Raw genomic sequence first — 19,130 nt, 5'->3', positions numbered from 1 at the left:
TAAGCAAAATTAGAATCAGACCATCAGTGGGTAGCGCAATTGTGTACAAGTCCATGTACACAGTTGTTATAGTGAGCACAGGAGAAAATATATATCAGGTGATCACTTCACAGAATGTATGTGAAACCTTCTTCATAAATGTTTAAATAGCCAGCATTGTAGTGGAGTCCCTTCAGCAAAAACAACACATTAGCACAGAAGAGAGCTGCTTGAAGAGAGGTACAGTATTCCCAGCTTCCCCTCACACTTGTCCACTCCCAGGGTTGTGCTAACCCTTCATTCCTTCTGTACTAATTTCATTTTAAGGAGCACAAGAACTAAGAAAAAAATAAGAGGCTGATTTAAGTCAATAACAATAACAAGAATGTGGAAAAGTAAAATCCAGGGAGCACCATTAAAAGCCCCAAAGGCAGCTCAACGTGAACCAAAGCAACCCTATTCACTAGGAATAAGAGAACCGGCAGGGCCACAATTGCTGCAATGTGGCAAATGTTGAAAGGTGGTTTTCCTGTGCTCCATTGTGTGCTAAGTGAGGAGGGGGATGAGAGCATTGTCAGAGATCAGGGAAAGCAATAATTGCTGGTTTGAAAAATAAACTGAACTCCCAGGGAGTTGCCCCTTTATAATGAAGAGAAAAGGAAAGCTTTAATGTTTAGGATGTACCCAAGGCCCAGACCCACCAAGTGTGGCGTGGCACTCACTTAGGTATTATCATACTTAAATGTTAGGCAACCAGCTCTCAGAGTCAAATTCACAACCCTGAGGCAGCATCTGAGTTCCCCATAAAATGGATGGGAAGAATTAGATGCCAGAGACGGATAGACACAATACTGCAGAGAGGGGCATGTCTGAAATCACACCTCTCTAGAGTGTTTCTGTGGGTTAACATTCACAGCCTGAAACTCCCTCCCAGATTTAGACACTTCTATCATCCCTCTTCTTGTAAAGACCAATAACAGCACTGACTGTGCCAAGCACCTTTTATATAATAGCCTAGATCATTTGCTGAGGAAGTGGAAGACTTTGGTTCTAGGCACTCATCAGCCTGTGGGCTTTGAACCCACTGTTCCAGCATGATGAAGCCCCCTCATCCAGTCCTTGGTCCACAGATGTTTCCTTATTTTATCTAATGACTGTCAACTACAAAACGAATAACCAGTCCTGGGGACAGTCATGAAAACCTGTGGTTTCACCCTTCCAGTGGGTGCCCTCATCACCATGCTAAAGGCAGACTCCTCTTGCTCCCTGTCTCTGGCCCCATGAATCTTTTATTATTTGCTGCACACTGCCATAACTTCACCAGGAAGGATAGAAAATGCCCTTCCCAGGATAGCTTCTCGCTGGGTAGTTAGGAAATGCTCCTCAGAAGCAAGGTGAGGTGGTGCTGAAATCTTGCAAGCTTAGATGGCTTAGAACCCAAGTTTCTCTGCATAAGTGCTGTAACTACTGGATTGTCCTACAAGGCAGATCTGACACCAGCATGAAAGTGGTTGTGGCTGCTGTGTTTTCTATTGAACTCAGGGTTGTCAGTTTTTATTAGGCACACTCTGAGCTCATGTACTGTGTTAGGCCACTCAGGGGGCTTAGGTGCAGGGGCGCCTAGTTTATAATCCTGGCCAGGCTTAGCTGTGAGACAGGTGCCTAGATACTTGGCTCAGCCACAATGAAAGCAGTGCTGGGCAAGCACAGTATCAGAACTCTAGGCACATAGGGATCTTAGCTGTAAAAAAGCCAGGCACTAAAAAAGAGCAGTCAGGCATTTGTGGATTTAAATCTTGAACTTAGGCACCTAAATTGTACTTAAGTCTCAACTTCAGTGGCTCTCGTCCTTAGTTTCCCGGTCTTTCACAACCTTAGCCTAAAAATGAGGATTCCTAATTTCATTATTCTAATAGGACTTCCCTGCCTCACAGGGATGTTGGAAGGCTGAATACCTAAAGATTGCAAAGTATTCAGATACTGTGGTAACAGGGCCGATTAAAGCGCCTCTCACAGATACAAATCTGCTTTGCCTCACTGACCCCTGCTACTAAATGCAAGTATATTTGGAAGTCTATATGGTAGTAATATTAGTGTTCTTCCCTTCACAACTGGGAAATCCCTGGTGCATAGTTGAAGGTGGTCAATATTCAAAGCAATTTTTAGCCTTAGCAAGTTCTTTATTTTCATAGGTACAGATTTCACTCAGAAATCAAGCTACAGGGAGTTCTTGCTGAAAGTTGGATTTCAGAGGAACTCAAAATATCTGCTTTCTGGCAAAATTAATTGAGGGCACAACGTTCACGGATAGTCAGTCCTGCTGAAAATAGGTCACCTGTACCGGGGAACACAACAATTAAGCTAAGTGCCCATTTTGATACAACCACATCTGATCATTTTGGTCAGTCTGACTGCAAGCCAGAAGCACAACTAGGAGTAATACCCAGCATTCCTGGCTTCCAACCCAGCACTGGGCCACACAGTGCTATTATCTGTCATTTGATCACATAATTACCATAATTTGCATTTACAGACCAAAAGTGTAATTTGAGCATTATAAACATGGGGCTGATGTTTCTCCTAAGCTCAGAATATTTGGAAAGGGCCTGATAGGGACCAAGCATGGCAGATACAGTACTGTTTTAGTGTCCTCTTTGGGTTTATCTATACTGTGATGTATAGGAAAACCCTCTTTGTCTATACATCAAAGAGGGAGGGATGTATCCTCTCCCTGCTTTGGGGTGGGGAGAGAATCCTGAGCATGCCCTGGCCACCTGTGTCCACAGGCATGCTCAAGACCTGGAAGTTCACCAGTGAGGCTGTTTGTCTATACCTCCGCAGTGGCCTGTCCTGGAACTGGGGAGCCAAAGCACACGCTCAGGCTCTGGCACATCACAGACCCAGAAGCACAACAGAAAGGCTGCTCCAGAATCATCTCCAGCATCCACTCTGAGGGCTACTGGAGGGCGCCAGGGCAAGTGATAGGAAAGAGCCTGGAACAGATTTACTAGTGAACTGTGGCTTGGGAGTTTGGGCCCACTCAGCTTTCCCTTCCTTGCCTTAATTCATTCTTAATTAATTCCCATACACCTGGAAATACTATAGAACAGCTAGACAGCATGACTGCAACTAAAGCATGATTAGACAATGTAAAAGCGCTGGGGGGCATCTTTGGAAATAAAAGATGTCTGCTGCAAAATATGAAAGAGACTATTACTTTTGAAAGAGGAAACAACAAAAAGAGACACAAAAAAGGACACTAGGCTAGAATTTAAGAGTCTGAGTTCATTTCCAGACTTTGCCATAGACTTCATAGAATCATAGAACAAGTAGGGCTGGAAGGGACCTCAAGAGGTTATCTAGTCAAGCTCCCTGCTCCAGGCAGTATCACTCTTGTTTAAACCATCGTAGACAAGTGTTTGTCCATCTTGCTCTTAAAAACTTCCAAGGACAGAGATGCCACAACCTCTCTAGGTATCCTGTTCCAATGCTTAACCACCCTCATAGTGAGAAGGTTTTTCCTAAATCCAATCTAAATTTCCCATGCTGCCCCCTATAGTCACAGAGAATAGTCTATCACCATCCTCTGTACAACCATGTATAACTCTGGAGATGTCACTTAATTTCTTTCTTACTGTTTATCATCTGATATTAATACTTTTATCTTCCCATTTTGCCTGTCTTATCTGTTTAGATGGTAATCTCTTTGATACCATGATTTTCTCTTACTACATGTCTGTACAGTGCACAGTCAGGCTCAGAACATGACTGTGGCCTCTAAGTGTAACCATAACACAAATAATAATGGGAAACGGGTAAGATAGGGAGAGGTGAGAGATAATTACCTAGATAGAACATCAATGCACCTGAGGCTGGTACTTTGAAAATCATTATACATGGGAGGGATGGGCCTTGTTCATTAAATTTTGACTTGGAATTAGAACCTTAGAGGGATTTAAATTTGAGGTCTAGTATAGGCCATTCTCCCATACAAAAATCAAATGCAAAACCTGTACAGCCCTTTATAAAAATGGTGCCTTTTTTATCTTGATCAGATGTACTTTGCCTTGTTGAACTGCGGCACCCTTCCTCACATATTTTTTCCTTTTAAAGAATGCTTGCTGCCCCAGCACAGCTGAAATGAGCAAGCAAGTTATTCAGTGCCCTGGGGAATTTCTGAAGAATTTATTCAATTCTGCTGGGATCCACATTCTGAGAACGGAAGGCATAAGTGCTATGAAATCTGTTTGTGAATCAAACTCAGATGTTAATATCTCTCTCTATATAAGGTTTGACACAAAGGAAGAAAATGAGAGGAAGAAAAAAGATCAAGATCTTGGGGGTTTTTTTGGTTTTCTTTTCTTTCTTTTTTTTAAGTGGAAGCTAATGGAATCCAATATAACTGCTGAAACCTTGTCATCCTTCCTATCAGTGAGAGCCTTTGAATAAGCTAAATCCTTAATCAGTATAGCCTAAGACCCCAATGACTATGTGTAGAAGTGTTAGTCCAGATAAATCCTTGAAGGTTTCAAAGATTTGAAGAGCACTGGCACTTTTCTGTGTAGTGCCTGCCCTTTGTCCTTTTCTCCATGATGTCATTATTGAAGTTTTACACTCACTATGCACAGTCTAAGTTGACATTGACAGTTTCAACACTTTCACACTGACTCTGGAGGATTGTTAGCTTTGAAGCTATTTGGCCTTGAGCAGTGAATTCTTTTTTTGAGCTCATACTGGCTTATAATATCTGAGAAGGTTTGCATCAGTATAGCCCCGGCTTGAATTATGATAGAAGGCTGGTTTCCAAGTTGGAACTGATACCAGCATGATAGGAATAGGGAACAATATCCTATTTCAGATGGGCAACAAAGTCAGTATTCTTGAATCCCCCAGGATGTAGCAATGAGTATTCATTTTAAGATCACAGTTAAAGCAGCATCATCTGCATGGTTTTTTTCCTGTAATCAGAACTCTGAAGAGCAGTTAGACTTGGAAGGGACTGTACAGATACATCCTCTTCTGTTTGTTATTAGGGTTTTTTTATGGAAACAGCTATATGGGGCCAGACGCATATTGCAAATTAGTGTAATTCAAGTAAAATAAAAATAAAAACTCCTTGTGATGATTACATACATATCAAAACACACAAGCATTCATGAACAGTACAAGGGGCCCAAACCTACAAATGTATTCATGCCAGCAGACCCATTGACTTCTAGTAAAGATTTAAAGGTCTGGCCCAAAGGTTTGTTGAGTCCCTTCCATTCCAATCAACTTCTGCTTGAGCTGAAAGGGTTAGAGTGCCCAAATATCCTTGTGGGTCTAGGCCTTAATACCTCTGAAGTTTGGGGCCTATGAAACTGGTATGATTTGAATTATGCAAAATTCTGTACTAAGAATCTTGAGTTCAGTCTGTCTCTGTAATTAAGGAAATTTCTGTCCTTGTTTAAAGTTGTCCCAATGAAGGTAAAACATCAAAGAAGAGATGCAAAATCCTCATCTTGTATCCAAACCAATGGCTTCTCCCTCCAAACATCTTGGCAGTTAAAGTGCCCTCACTTTTAGCTTAATTAAGTCAAAATTGCATGGAAGAGTTCAAGACACAATACATCCTGTTTCTGCTCTTACTAGTGTAACAGACTGCCAATGTGGGCTCACCAGACTGGCTTGAGAAAATTATCCTGGGCTAGAAACAGTGCCAGTGAACTCTGAGAAACCCCACGGGTGGAGCAGGGGAGCCCTGCCCTGTGGAAAAGGAGAAGCCAGTCAAAAGAAGGGGTTTTCAATCTCCTCATTTGCATGGAAGAGGGATGGCAGGGGTTGTGGGCCAGCCACCCTGAGCACTGGTTGGCCAGTTTGCAAGCCAGGGAGGGATTGCCTGAGGAGATAAAAGCAGCAGCCAAACTGGCGTGTGGGGGGTGCTGACAGTGACTCTGGGGAATGATGCAGGAGGCCTACAAGGAGCTGGGGTGAGCTGACCCAGCAGACAGACCCCTCTGAAGAGCCTCCAAGGTCCTGAGAAAACAAGGCAGAGGCAGTCGGCCATGCCTCCAGCCCTGCGAGCGGGCTGGCGGCAGAGAGCTGGTGCCCCAAGGCCCCATCACAGCATGCTGGATGTGTCAGGCATCCCGGAGGCTAGGGGTGGCAGTCGGCCCCCCACTCCACTGCGGAGAAGCAGCAGCAGCCAGGGGCATAGGCGGCACCCTTATCTGGAGCAGGGAGCTGGGCCGGTGAGTTGAGGAAACCCCTTACGTTCCCTGAGGAAGTGGGACAAGGCAAGGCACTGGGATCCTGAGGAGCAGCAGAGCACCAGGACAAGGGTCCCCGGGAGACTGGGGCGCAGGCTGACGCTCAGAGCGGGACTAGCAAGCCGCGAGGCATGTGGGGCACCCGGCCAGTCAACTGGAGCAGGAGGAGTTTAGAGCAGCAACCCCTGGGAGTTGCCTGTACTGCTGACCCTCTGCCACTGACTGCCCCAGAGGGGACTCAGTCCTGTCCATTATTCTGCAGCTGATTGTCATCGGATGGAGTCCCTGAGCTTTGTGCTTGGGTCATGCTGGTTGCTGCAGGAGCCTACTCTGTTGTTTGTTGGTTGCCTTTTTGCTTGCCATGGAGGGTTGCCCTTCAGCCTCTCTGGGGGGTTGGATCCAGTTTGATTGCTGCAGACCAGAAGACCTTACACTATTGCAGTCCATCACTTACTGGGAAGCCTGTTGGAGCTGCTGGAAGTGAGCACCCGCTTCCTTGCTATAGCATCTCAGCAGTGGCTGAAAGCTGCCATTTACCCTACCTGTGGTTCTTGAGTGAAGGGTTGACTAATGCACTCTGGTTTGTTTTGCCATTTAAGTTCACTTGTAAATAACCTTTACTATTATTCTTGTTTTGTAAATAAAGTGTAAATAGTTAAAACAGTTAAATGTTAGACCTTCTTGGGACCACGGGCTGCTCTGTGGGGATCAGGGACTGGCTGGAAAGTAAATGGGTGCTGGCCAGAATCCCTCCCCCACTCTCACCACACCATCCCTGATGTTTGGGCAGAGGTGGCAACTACTGGGCTGCCACCTGGGTGACACTAGTATAAATCAGATATAAACCTAGTGTAAAAGTCACAGCAGTGAGAAAGAACTGTATTAGGTTCATTTGCTCTAGATATTTATTCTGATCTTTTAAGTAAGGAGGAAACAACCTTAAAGTTACTAAAACAGAACAAAAAGCCATTTTCTCCACATAATCATTTATTTATCTGCATTACAAGCCACCTTTCCTGGGTGCCTTTAATAGCTTTTAAAGCACTCTGCAGCCATGCACTTGTGCTAGGTCATGGCTGTAGAGTGCTTTCAGGGGGCCATACTGGGTGAAAATTGTCACTTCTACCTGGCCCCAAGTTAACAAGGAAACAAGGAAAATGTTGGGAGGGGGAAGGGGAAAAGGTTACACAGCAGAAGTATATCTATGTTAATGATAAATAAAAATTTTCCCCCACAATAACTGTCACAGTAGTAACTCTTTTCCTACTCCCCATTTGAACATCCACTGAAAAAATGTCGTTTATTATGCCCTGCCCCTTCCTTATTTGCTAAATCCCATTTATGGTTCAGCATAAAAGGCTATAGTTCTGAGGTGCATTCTAGTCCTTGCAAAATGCTGCCTGGTTAAGTTCACAGGCTCGACAGTGCAACCCACCTAAAATCATTTCAGTAGCCGAGGACAAGGAATAGAGTTCACTCAGTTCTGCTACTGTCCTCTGCAGCTCCAAAGAACAAGTCTTCCCAGCAGCATAAGCTTTTCTATAGGGAGTAAGCACAAAACAATAGTAAGTTTCAGTGCTTTAGTAGGTTACTCAGAATACCATCCTTACCATGAGAGAAGAAACCTTTTCTTTTTCTAACTCTTTCGTTTCACCACCTAAAACATTTTGAGTTTGTGAACAGTTTGGTTCACTTCCAAAGTGTCACTCAGGAATTCTGGGTAGAATTCAGAAAGATGCTTTTTCAGGAACTGTACTTTCCCCTGCTCGCAAAAAGATTGGGGAAGAGAGTTCCTTCCCCTCCTAAGCTTCAGGCCACAGGGCTTACATAGCCATCCCTCCTTTTGTCTGAAGGTCAATTTTCCTATATATTATTTATGGACATAATTTGCAGGATGCAACTTTAATGACCAATTTTAATGACCAAATCTATTTTCTGAGCATACAGGTTTTAGAGGAACAACATAGTAAAGTCTTTTCTTACTAAAACTAGCAAAGTTGTTTACCGGGGTGGCATAAATGTATCATATCGGCAACATCAGAGCAAAGTTGCATATGTCAGGAAGTAGTTACAGTTATACTGGTATAAAATCCCTCCAAACCAAATCCTGCTATCATCCACACTGTTGTAAACCTCCAGTAACATCTATGGAATTATTCTAGTCTTACATCAGCGTAAATGAGGGGAGAAAAGTCCATTAGCTTCAGTGGGCTTGCTTCTCATTTACAGAACAGTGAGTGAAGGAAGAATATAGGTGAAATTCTAAGGTTCCAAAATAATTTCCTTCCTGAAATAAGATTAGTTAAGAGGAAGATTGACTCCCTGGACCAATTATTACTTCACTAGAATCATTACAAATGGCAATACATCTATTACTATTACTATTTCAATGTTTATGATTGTTTGTATTGAATAAAACAAAATAAGCTTACCTCGCCCTACATCCTTGACTGATGTAAACTGACAGTTTCACTGAAATGAATAGGCCAATGCTGATTTACATCAGCTGAGCAATCTGTTGTACAGTTCTAACATTGCAGTGCATTATTCTTGCCACTCATAAACACCTAGGGTACATCTACACCAACATTCTTGAACCTGCTAGTGATTCATAGTGTTACTTATGGGGCAGGAAGTCAGTAGGGATCATGGCGAGGTGAACCGACAGTTACGGAGTTGGTGCCACCAGACAGGCCCCGGGTTCCTGGATAACAACCCATACTTTCACGCAGGGGGCTTGCTTGGGTGGGATGGACTACACCTCTCACCTAAAGGCAAGCGTGTCTTTGCTTCCAGGTTGGCCGATCTCACGCCGCACGCTTTCAACTAGCTTCGCCAGGGGATGGGCCCACAGGATGACTTGAGGACCTCCCAACCAAGACAGGTGACATGCACAAGGAGTACCCAGGTAAGTGACAGGGGTCTGGATAGTCCTAGGAATCGGGGGGTGGCACACATTAAGGCCTTAAATGTCTCTACTCTACACCAATCCTCATAGTATGGGGAATAATCAGGCAGAACTCGCCCTCTGGATAGCTAGTTCAAACCCGGACATAGGTCACAGAAACCTGGTAGGATTCATCCCATGACTGGGCAGTTAACATTAGGGGCTATAGACTATACAGGTGGGGTAGAGTGGGGAGGAAAGGCAGGGGTGTGGTGCTCTATGTCAAAGAGCAATACACATCCTCAGCTAGCAGGATGAGGTCAGAGGAGGGGCAGGCTGAAGTGCTCTGGGTCAGAATATAGGGGGGTCATGGGGAAAGGGACTTAACGGTGGGGATCTACTACAGACCTCCCATCCAAGGGGAAGAGCTGGATCGCAAATTCTCAGCTTGCAGAGGCACTTAAGGCAAGGGTTGTAGTTGTCATGGGTGATCTAAAATACCTGGACATGTCCTGGAAGGAGCAGTCAGCCATGTTGGAACGCTTGCAAAGGTTCCTTGCCGAGATACGGGACCTCCACTTAAACCAGGAGGTGCACAGTCCCACCAGGGGAAATGCCCTGCTGGACCTGGTCCTGGCCACAGGTGACGACCTTGTGAGGGGACCCCAGGTTCTTGACCACCTGGGCGACAGTGATCATCACCTGCTGGAATTCACATCCACTGCAGCAAGGCAGTAGCCCTTGACTTCAAGAGAGCTAACTTCAATGAGTTGGGGAGATTGGTAGAAGAGGCACCGGGGTCCTGGAGAGTAGGGCAACTGGGTGCCCAAGATGAGTGGTCCTTCCTTAAGAAGACAATACTCAGAGCCCAAGGGGTGACAATCCCAACAAGAAGCAAAGGGGGCAAGAGTGCTCAGAAGCCCCCCTGGCTCACCAAGGGCAGTCAGGAATGCCTGATTGCCAAAAAGGAGATGTGCACCCAGTGGAAGGGAGGGGCTATCATGAAAGAGGAGTATACCTCCATCGCTCGGGGGTGTAGGGGAGCAGTTAGGAAAGCTAAGGCAGATACGGAACTAGGGCTAGCATTAGGCATCAAGGACAACAAATAGTCTTTTTTTAAATACATAGGGAGTATGAGGAAGGCACTGGGTAATGTGGGGCCCCTGCAGGATATGCTAGGCAATCTAGTGGTTGCACCAGAGGAAAAAGCAGACCATTTTAACAATTTCTTTACTTCCATTTTTTTGTGCGGGGACCAGGACTCCCCCACCGAGATTCAGGACAGACTCAGGAGAGACTCCGCCAGGCTTAGGGTCAGGGAGGACTGAGTTAGAGAGCTTCTGGAGGGGCTGGACATGTTCAAATCAGCAGGTCCAGATGCTCTCCACCCCAGTGTTGAGGGAATTGGCAGGGGTTATCGCGGGGCCTCTGGCATGGCTTTACAAGCACTCGTGGTGCTCTGGCCAGGTGCTGGATGACTGGAAGAGGGCCAATGTGGTCCCCATCTTCAAAAAAGGGAGGAGGGAGGATCTGGGCAACTATAGGCCTGTTAGTCTTACTTCAATCCTGGGGAAGCTTTTTGAGAAGATTATCAAGGACCACATCCATGAAGGGCCAGCAGTGGGGATGATGCTCAGGGGAAACCAGCATGGTTTCATTAAGGGCAGGTCCTGTCAGACCAACCTGATTGCCTTCTATGATCAGGTCACAAAATCACTGGACGCAGGTGTCGCGGTGGATGTAGTCTTTCTGAACTTCAGGAAGGCCTTTGACACTGTCTCTCACCCCATTCTCACTAAAAAGCTAGGCAACTCTGGCACTGATGCCTACACAATCAGATGGATTGCAAAGTAGCTGAGGGGCCACACTCAGAGAATAGTAGTGGATGGGTCATAGTCGACCTGGAGGGATGTGAGCAGTGGAGTCCCCAGGGCTCGGTCTTTGGGCCCGCGCTGTTCAATTTCTTTACAAGCCACTTGGATGAGGGGGTGAAAAGCACCCTGTTTATATTCACAGACGACACCAAGATTTGGGGCGAGGTGGGCATGCGAGAAGGAAGGGACAGGATACAGCTGGACCTGGACAGGTTACAGTGGTGGGCAAATGAGAATAGGATGGGATTCAATACTGACAAGCGCAGGGTGCTGCACTTGGGCAGTAAGAACCAGCAGCATACCTATAGGTTAGAGAACTCTCTTCTCAAAAGCACAGTGGCAGAAAGAGATCTTGGAGTCATTATTGACTTCAAGATGAACATGGCTGCTAATACAAGGACACAGTTAGTAGGGCTAAGCACACCTTGTCGTGCATTCACAGATGCATCACAAGCAGGTCCCAGGAGGTGATCCTTCCCCTCTATGCAACACTGGTCAGGCCACAGTTGGAGTACTGTGTCCAGTTCTGGGCGCCACACTTCAGAAGGGATGTGGACAGCATTGAGAGGGTCCAAAGGAGGGCCACTCATATTATATGGGAACAGCAGGGCAGACCCTATGAGGAGAGGCTATGGGACCTGAACCTGTTCAGCCTTCACAAGAGAAGGCTGAGAGGGGACCTGGTGGCTGTCTATAAACTTACTAGGGGGGACCAGCAGGGACTGGAAGAGACCTTGTTCCCCCAAGCTCCTCCCAGAGTAACAAGGAATAACGGCCATAAGTTGTTAGAGAGTAGGTTCAGACTAGATATTAGAAGGCACTACTTCACAGTCAGGGTGGCTAGGATCTGGAACCAACTTCCAAGGAAAATAGTGGTGGCTCCTACCTTGGGGGTCTTTAAGGGGAGGCTTAACAATTACCTAGCTGGGATCATTTGAGCCCAGTTTTCTGTCTTGCCCAGGGCAGGGGGTCAGACTAGAAGATCTGCAAGGTCCCTTCCAACCCTTCATCTATGAATCTATGTTTCTATAGGATCCCAGCAAGATAAACATCCAAAAGTGTCTTGAAAGCATTCAAAGTGGGTGCGTGAACCAACTCTGGCACCAGTCTATTCCAAGCCTTGGAGGCTTGGACAGTAAAGTTCTTCCTTATGATCAGCCTGAAATGGTCACAGAGGAGTTCGTGACCATTCGATCTTGTCATCCCTTGGGGCGCTCTGGTGAACAGATGTTCCCCCAGATCCTGGTGAACACCCCTAATAAACTTATAGGTGGCCATCAGATCACCCCTGAGCCTGCGCTTTTCCAGGCTGAAGGGTCCCATAGCTCTCAGTCTGTCATCATACGATCTGTTTTCCTGACCTCTGATCACGCGCGTGGCTCTTCTCTGCACTCTCTCAAGCTTCTCCATATCCTTTTTGAATTGTGGAGCCCAAAACTGGACGCAGTACTCCAGCTGCGGCCTCACCAAGGCCGAGTACAGCGGCAGAATGTCGTTCTGGGATTTGCCTGAGAAGCATTTATGGATGCAAGCCAGCAGTTTGCTCGCTTTACAAGCCGCAGCATCACACTGAAGGCTCATGTTCATCTTGTGGTCAATCATGACCCCCAAGTCCCCTTCATCTGTAGTGCTAACCAGTGTAGCAGTGCCTAGCCTATAAGCATGCATATAGTAAAAGTCCAGTTTGTAAAAGTCCCAGGAAAGCTAGTGCCAGTTACTGGGTTGCAAAAGTGTAAAACTCTAGGTTTGATTAAGAAAATGGATGCCACTGAGGGACTAGAAAGCAAGAACATAGAAGAAGAGTTTTATGATGTGTTTCAAGGCATAGAGAAACCGTCAACTGAGTACAAGGTAGAATTAAAAGAACCAAATACTTCCACCGTATATGGTCCAAGAAATATTCCCTTTGTACTAAGGGAGAAACTGAAAAATGAATTAGATAGATTAGTTAATGTGGATATAACAGAAAAAGGAGAGCAACCAACTGCTTGGGTTCTTTCACTGGTCATAATAAAAATAAAAAAAAAGATGGATCCCTGAGATTATGTCTGGATCCTAAGCAAATAAACAGATACATCAAAAGGGAGCACTTTCCCATTCCCACCAGGGAAGAGGTTTTTGGCAACATGGCAGAAGCTAAATATTTCCCCACTTTGGATGCCTCTTCTGGGTTTTGGCAAGTTCCCCTAGAAAAGAATAGCACTAGATTATTTACCCTCAGTACACCCTTTGGAAAATGTTGCTTTTGAACTGTGTTCTGCATCTAAAGTAGTTCACAGAAGGGTGCAACAAATTTTTGAAGGTCTTGATGGAACTGTGATTTATATTGATGATGTATTAGTTTGAGGAAATACTATAGAAGAACATGACTTGAGGCTAAGAAAGGCACTAGAAAGAGCTCACAGAGCACATTTGAAACTGAACAAACAAAAATACAAATTCAGGGTCAAAGAAATAACGTAACTGGGAGACAAGCTCTCTGAGAAAGGGATACAAATCAATCCTGCAAGGGTTAAAACCATTACAAACATGCCATGCTCTACAGATAAGGAAGTAGTGTACAGATTACTAGGAAAATATCTGCCTAACTTAGCAGAGCAGACCAAACACCTTAGTTCACTCCTACAGAAGAATGCTCAGTGGATATGGGAACATGAACATGAAACTGAATTTAAAAACTTGAAGGAAAAAAATGAAAGTTCTGGTACTAAAATACTATGACCCTAAAAGACCCATTAAATTGTCAACAGATGCTTCTAAAGAAGTCATTGGAGCAGCTTTGCTTCAAAAACATGAGGATAGCTGGAGACCAGTGCCATATGCATCTAGGGCACTCTCTAAGTCAGAATGTCTATATGTACAAATTGAGAAAGGAAGTTTAGCTCTGGTATATGGCTGTAGGAAATTTCACATATTCATCTATGGGAAGCCTGTGATAGCTGAAACTGATATAAACCTTTGGTAAGTACAGCAAAGAAAGGGTTATCAGACATGCCACCCAGATTGCAGAGACTTTTCTTTCAACTGAAAACGTATGATCTAGCTGTACAGTACATGCCAGGAAAATATCTACTTATTGCAGATATGCTGTCCAGAGCATATGACACAATGGAAAGTGACAGAATTCCAGAATCAGACATGGTTACATGTTAATCTAATTAAAAGAGTGATTCCTGTCAGATAAAATGTGGGCCCTAATTGCAGAAGCTACTGCTCAGGATGCCATATTACAAAAAGTGATAACAGCTATTTGTGCTGGTTGGTCTGGAAAGCATGTACTTAACCCCTACTCTCAGTTCAAGGAAGAGCTGTCAATACTGGATGGCATTTTGTTCAAAGACTCATGACTTGTTGTTCCAGCAGTGCTAAAGAAAGACATGGTAAACAGAATACATGAGGGGCATCTAGGCATTGAAAAATGCAAAGGGAGAGCAAGGGGTGATCTATATTGGCCCAACATAAATAATGACATAGAAGATGCTGTAAAGGGTTGTACAATGTGCCTGACATATAGATCAGTGCAAAGAAAGGAGCCCATCATGGTCATGGAGGAGCCCATAGCTCTGTGGATCAAATGGGCATTGACTTATTCAGGCATGAAGGAAAAAATATGTATTAGTGCTGGATTATTATTCTCACTATTCTGAAATTGCATTGCTTGAAAGCACAAAAGCAAACTATGTCATAACTCACATCAAATTGATTTTTGCTAGATATGGGATTCCACAAATTGTAAAAACAGACAACAGACCTCAGTTCAACTGCCTTGAGTATAAAGACTTTGCAAACAAATATGGATTCCATCACAACAGTTCAAGCCCTAAATACCTACAATCCAACGTTCTGGTGGAAAATGGAGTACAAATAGTAAAGAAAATGTAGAAAAAAGCTACAGACACACCAAAGTTTACCTGTCACTCTTAAATTACAGGGCAACACCCATGAAACATACATTGTCTCTAGCAGAAATGTTGTTTAACAGGATACTAAAAACCAGTCTACCAAATCTTGTGGATGATGCTCATCAGAATGAAAAGCAAAATGTGAAAAAAACATTTAAAAAATTGACAAACTTAAACAAAAAATGGTACTATGACAGGGGTTCCAGGAGTTACCACAACTGTACAAGAGAGATATTTTCAGATGCACAAACATGGAAACAAAAAGCACTAGTTTCCCATCAAGTAGCTCTCAAATGCTGTCAAGTAATCACACCAGAAGGATGGGTATTAAGAAGGAACAGACGATACTTGCAGCTTGTAAAGGGGAGAAAAGAAGCAGCAGCAGCATGAGATTCACCAAAGGAAACAGAGCTAACAACAAAGCAACAAGAAACAAAAGAAGAGATTGAAAATGACACAGAAGTAGAGACATCTGAACAAGGAAACCACACAAGAACTGAACCAATAAAGATTGAAAATGCAGAGAAACTGAGATCACTTAGAGCTAAAAAGCCAACACAAAGATTAATAGAGACCCGTTTAAACGTGCTTTGACAAAGGGTTGAACTAAACTTCTGATGCTAGTATTACATGGCGATATGTTACATGTAAGCGGGGAAGACGTGTGGATGCCTTTAAGCATGTTATGTATAAATTGTTACATTGGCTCATGGATTGCAGGAGGGAACAGCAGATCACTGGGCTAAGAAGGCTTTCTGAATAAACAAGCTTTATCATTTTATAAGTTTAACTCCTTGGTCTTTTGAGAATAATACACTTTCCCCTGCCTGGGCTCCTTATGACCTCATGCTGAACACAGCACAGAAAGCCCGCGTTCCACCTCCCAGCTGGGAACCCTGGACACTTGGGTGCCATCTCCTGCTGTGGGAGCCAAGAGTGGTGGGAAATCTAAGTAGCAGGGCCTGGAGGCATAAGCCTTCTCTGGGAGGAGAGGGAGGGAGTGTGTGGAGTGTGTGGGGGGGGGCCTTGCTTGGGAGAATTACCATTTCCCACTATGCCTTACCTGCAGTGGTGCTTATTCACAGCTGCTCTGCCAAACAGCGCCCAAAGGATCACTAGTGAAGATGCATGGATTTGCCTGTTGGTTACACCTTGGCTGCGGGGCTTGAAAAAACTTTCAGTGTATATCAGATTCTGTTTGGGTTCGGGTTTGTGTCAGGTGGATCTGGGTAAACACGCTGGCCTCAGGAAAGCAATGTGACCTTGAGAGATGGGGCTGTCTGTTGACAATTACCCGGATTTATGACCCCACTCAATGTAACACAAACCGATAAGCCCCCAACAACAGTAGGGGAGCCTGAGCCTGGTCCCTCTGCTTTGTTCAAGGCCAGTGGTGTTGGGGGGCAGTGAGTGTTCTTTGAAAGGCATGAGGTTAGTGAGGAGCATCAATAAATCAGTATCATCAGTTTTCCACATGGACAACCAAGCCAAGAGCACACCAAATATCAGAGTAGGCAACCACATCCTTCCCCATGAACGTACTCCAGCTTACTACGGAGTCACATTAGACTTTTCCCTCACCTATAAACATCACATTTAGAAGGTTAGCAGTAAAGTCTTTGCATGGGTAGCTGCCTTAAGACATTTAACCAGCAAAACATGGGATGCCAACTTCAAACTGCTCGGAACTACCACACTTGCAATGGTATTAGTCCCAGCAGATTACAGTGCTCTTGTATGGCCCAACAGATGTCACACAAAAACACTCACTGCTGTATTTAACATTGTGCAGAGATTCATAAGAGGCTGCACAACATGTACATACACAGATGTATTCCCTACACTCTCAGACATTAAATCAAGTGACATAAGAAGACAGACCCTAACCACACCCCTCAAGCCAGGAGATGCCAGCAGGCCAGGTACTGTGACCTTGTATGATGTGCTAAATTTAGATAAGGGGAGGGGGTGAGTGGAAATGAAATGATCATTCAGAGAAATCTGGTCTGAAATCTATTCTTACAGCGTTTTTATACCAACCCCAAATGAGTCCCCCTTTGGATATGACCTTGACAGAGAAGCATGGGTCAAGTTGAACAGACTGAGATCTGGACACAGACTGTTCAAAACAAGATGAACATCTTGGACAGCCCCCTGTGTGAATGCAGTGTCCAGAAAACAGCACAGCACATAAGTGAAAGCTGCAATCTTTGCAAATGCTCAGATGAGGTAGATGGAATCTACACAGCCAGCGATAACACCAGACAGTGGCTTGCTCATGGCTGGCCAGAGGGAACAAGTTTGGGGAGGGAAGGGTTGGAAACAGGGACTTCACTGATTCTTGTCGATGACAACCTGGGGCAGGGCCAGCACAGTGCTTCACGAGGTCTGGCTGAGGCTAGACCACCACCCCTTGAGGGGGCAGCGAGCAGGGTGCCACAAATCCCCATGAGTTGCCAGCGGAAAGCAATGTAACAAGTTGCAATGTAGTCTAGTACACACGTATATTACTGTGCTCTAACCTACAGTGCTGAAATCTGATACTACATCCATCCAGGGTTATTTTAGAGCGGGATCTGCCATTTTTACAGTGCTCTCTGTGCCATGATTGTCTGTTCAGTTATGGCTGTAGAGCACTTTCTGCGCACCTAGTGTAACTTCTGTACCTGGCCACAAACAATAAATGTATAGGAACAAAGGAATCACAAAGCTAATCTAGATAATGGGATAAAAATGCACAGTCCCTATTTAAACCAAGTGCTCAGCAAATTGTCTCTGTCTTGGGTAAAGTGCGACATGCAAAACTACCATACCAGTTTCCAAGTTATTAATATCTTACTTTCAAAGCCTGAAGTTTCCAAGACTGTTAGTGTAAATTGGTATATTGGTGCTGCGTTTAATATTTGCCAGTAGCCAATAAGACTTTCAACATTAAACACTTAGCAAAACAGTTTATTTTTTACAAAGTAAATTATTTTCAGTCATCCACAAGAAAGATCTGTTTGTTTACTTATGAATTTATTTATTTATCTATTTTCCCCCAGCAAGACACTTACTTTCTTTCAAGGGAAAGCAGCACATATCCTTGGAACCCAGTGATGAGCAAATCCCAAAATATGTTCAAATTTTAAGATCAGGGGTTTACCAGGCTAAGTACTCAAGGTATAGATACTTGTTTAAAAAGTATAAAAATTACCTGGGCCTGGGGGCATTTCAGAGGTTCAGAAAAACGACTTGAAAATAAACATTTAATGGTGAGAAATCACCAGCTCTGTACGATAGGGCAAAATGGGAATGAAACTTAATTCTTATCTATCTCAGAAACAAAGCAGGACCTGGCTGAGGTCTGGGTTTTCTATCATTTTGCCATTTTTTAACATGGGTGCAGGTTGTATGAGTGAGGGGGAAGGAGACAGCAGGATATCTAAAATATTTACAGAGTTTGGGAAATTAAAGGGAGTGATGTAGTATGGAAGGTTAATGCCATCTTTAATATGGAAAAACTACTCTCTTGCTATGACATATGCTTGTGGGATAATCATGATATATGTATGCATGCGTTCAAAATGTCAGCCAGCGTTTCATTAGTTTCAGCCTCCCCCTAGAACACTGCTTGACAGTCCTGAAGTTGCATGCTACAGTCTGGAAGTGGATGAAGTCCAGATTATACAGCCATCAGGGCATATTTTTTGGAGTAGATAAGAAATCAGTCATGTAATTTCCCTTTGCCCCTTTAATACTAATGAGAAATGAAGAGCTCATGGTGTGCGTGTGCTTTCTGATGCCCATCTCACAGCCAGGTTGCACTGTGATGTCTTATTGCACCAAACTACTGGCTTCAGGGCAGCAGCCTGGCAAAGCTGAATATTTGGGGAAAAGGGAACATAGTTTTGGATTTTTTTAATGGCATTTAATATTAGTGTTGTAATTTCTCTCTCTTTCTCTGCAGCTATTTGCTATTATTTAATATTGTAATAGAATTATTCCATTCAGGAAAGTATTTAAGGATACATTTGTTAGGAAAGACACTATACAAAATAAAGGCCTGAACCTCTGAGGTACTTCAGGGCTCCCAGGAAAGTTTAAAGTAACCACAGCAACAATTTAGGAGATCAGTAAGAATGGAGGGCTCTCAGGGAAGTGGGCAGTGCCTCACAGGATTGGGCCCCCTTACGCTATTTTCCCCTTTTCACTTCCCTGTGGAAATTCACCCGCCACGTTTGGGCCGAGATTTGTTTGA

At 44.3% G+C, this 19,130-nt stretch overlaps 1 long non-coding RNA gene across 1 annotated transcript; it reads left to right on the top strand.

The window, feature by feature from the left end:
- The first annotated feature begins 5,959 nt into the window (after window positions 1-5,959).
- LOC149868507 (uncharacterized) lies at window positions 5,960-15,652 on the top strand. Its single transcript, XR_016440997.1, has 3 exons — window positions 5,960-6,209; window positions 9,024-9,135; window positions 14,702-15,652. It is a non-coding gene; the product is annotated as an uncharacterized LOC149868507 (long non-coding RNA).
- Window positions 15,653-19,130: the final 3,478 nt, after the last annotated feature.

This window comes from Crocodylus siamensis, chromosome 3 (genome assembly GCF_052110815.1).
Source record: "Crocodylus siamensis isolate JL-2025a chromosome 3, ASM5211081v1, whole genome shotgun sequence".
Lineage (NCBI taxonomy): Eukaryota > Metazoa > Chordata > Crocodylia > Crocodylidae > Crocodylus > Crocodylus siamensis.
This window is presented reverse-complemented; position numbering and strand designations above follow the sequence as displayed.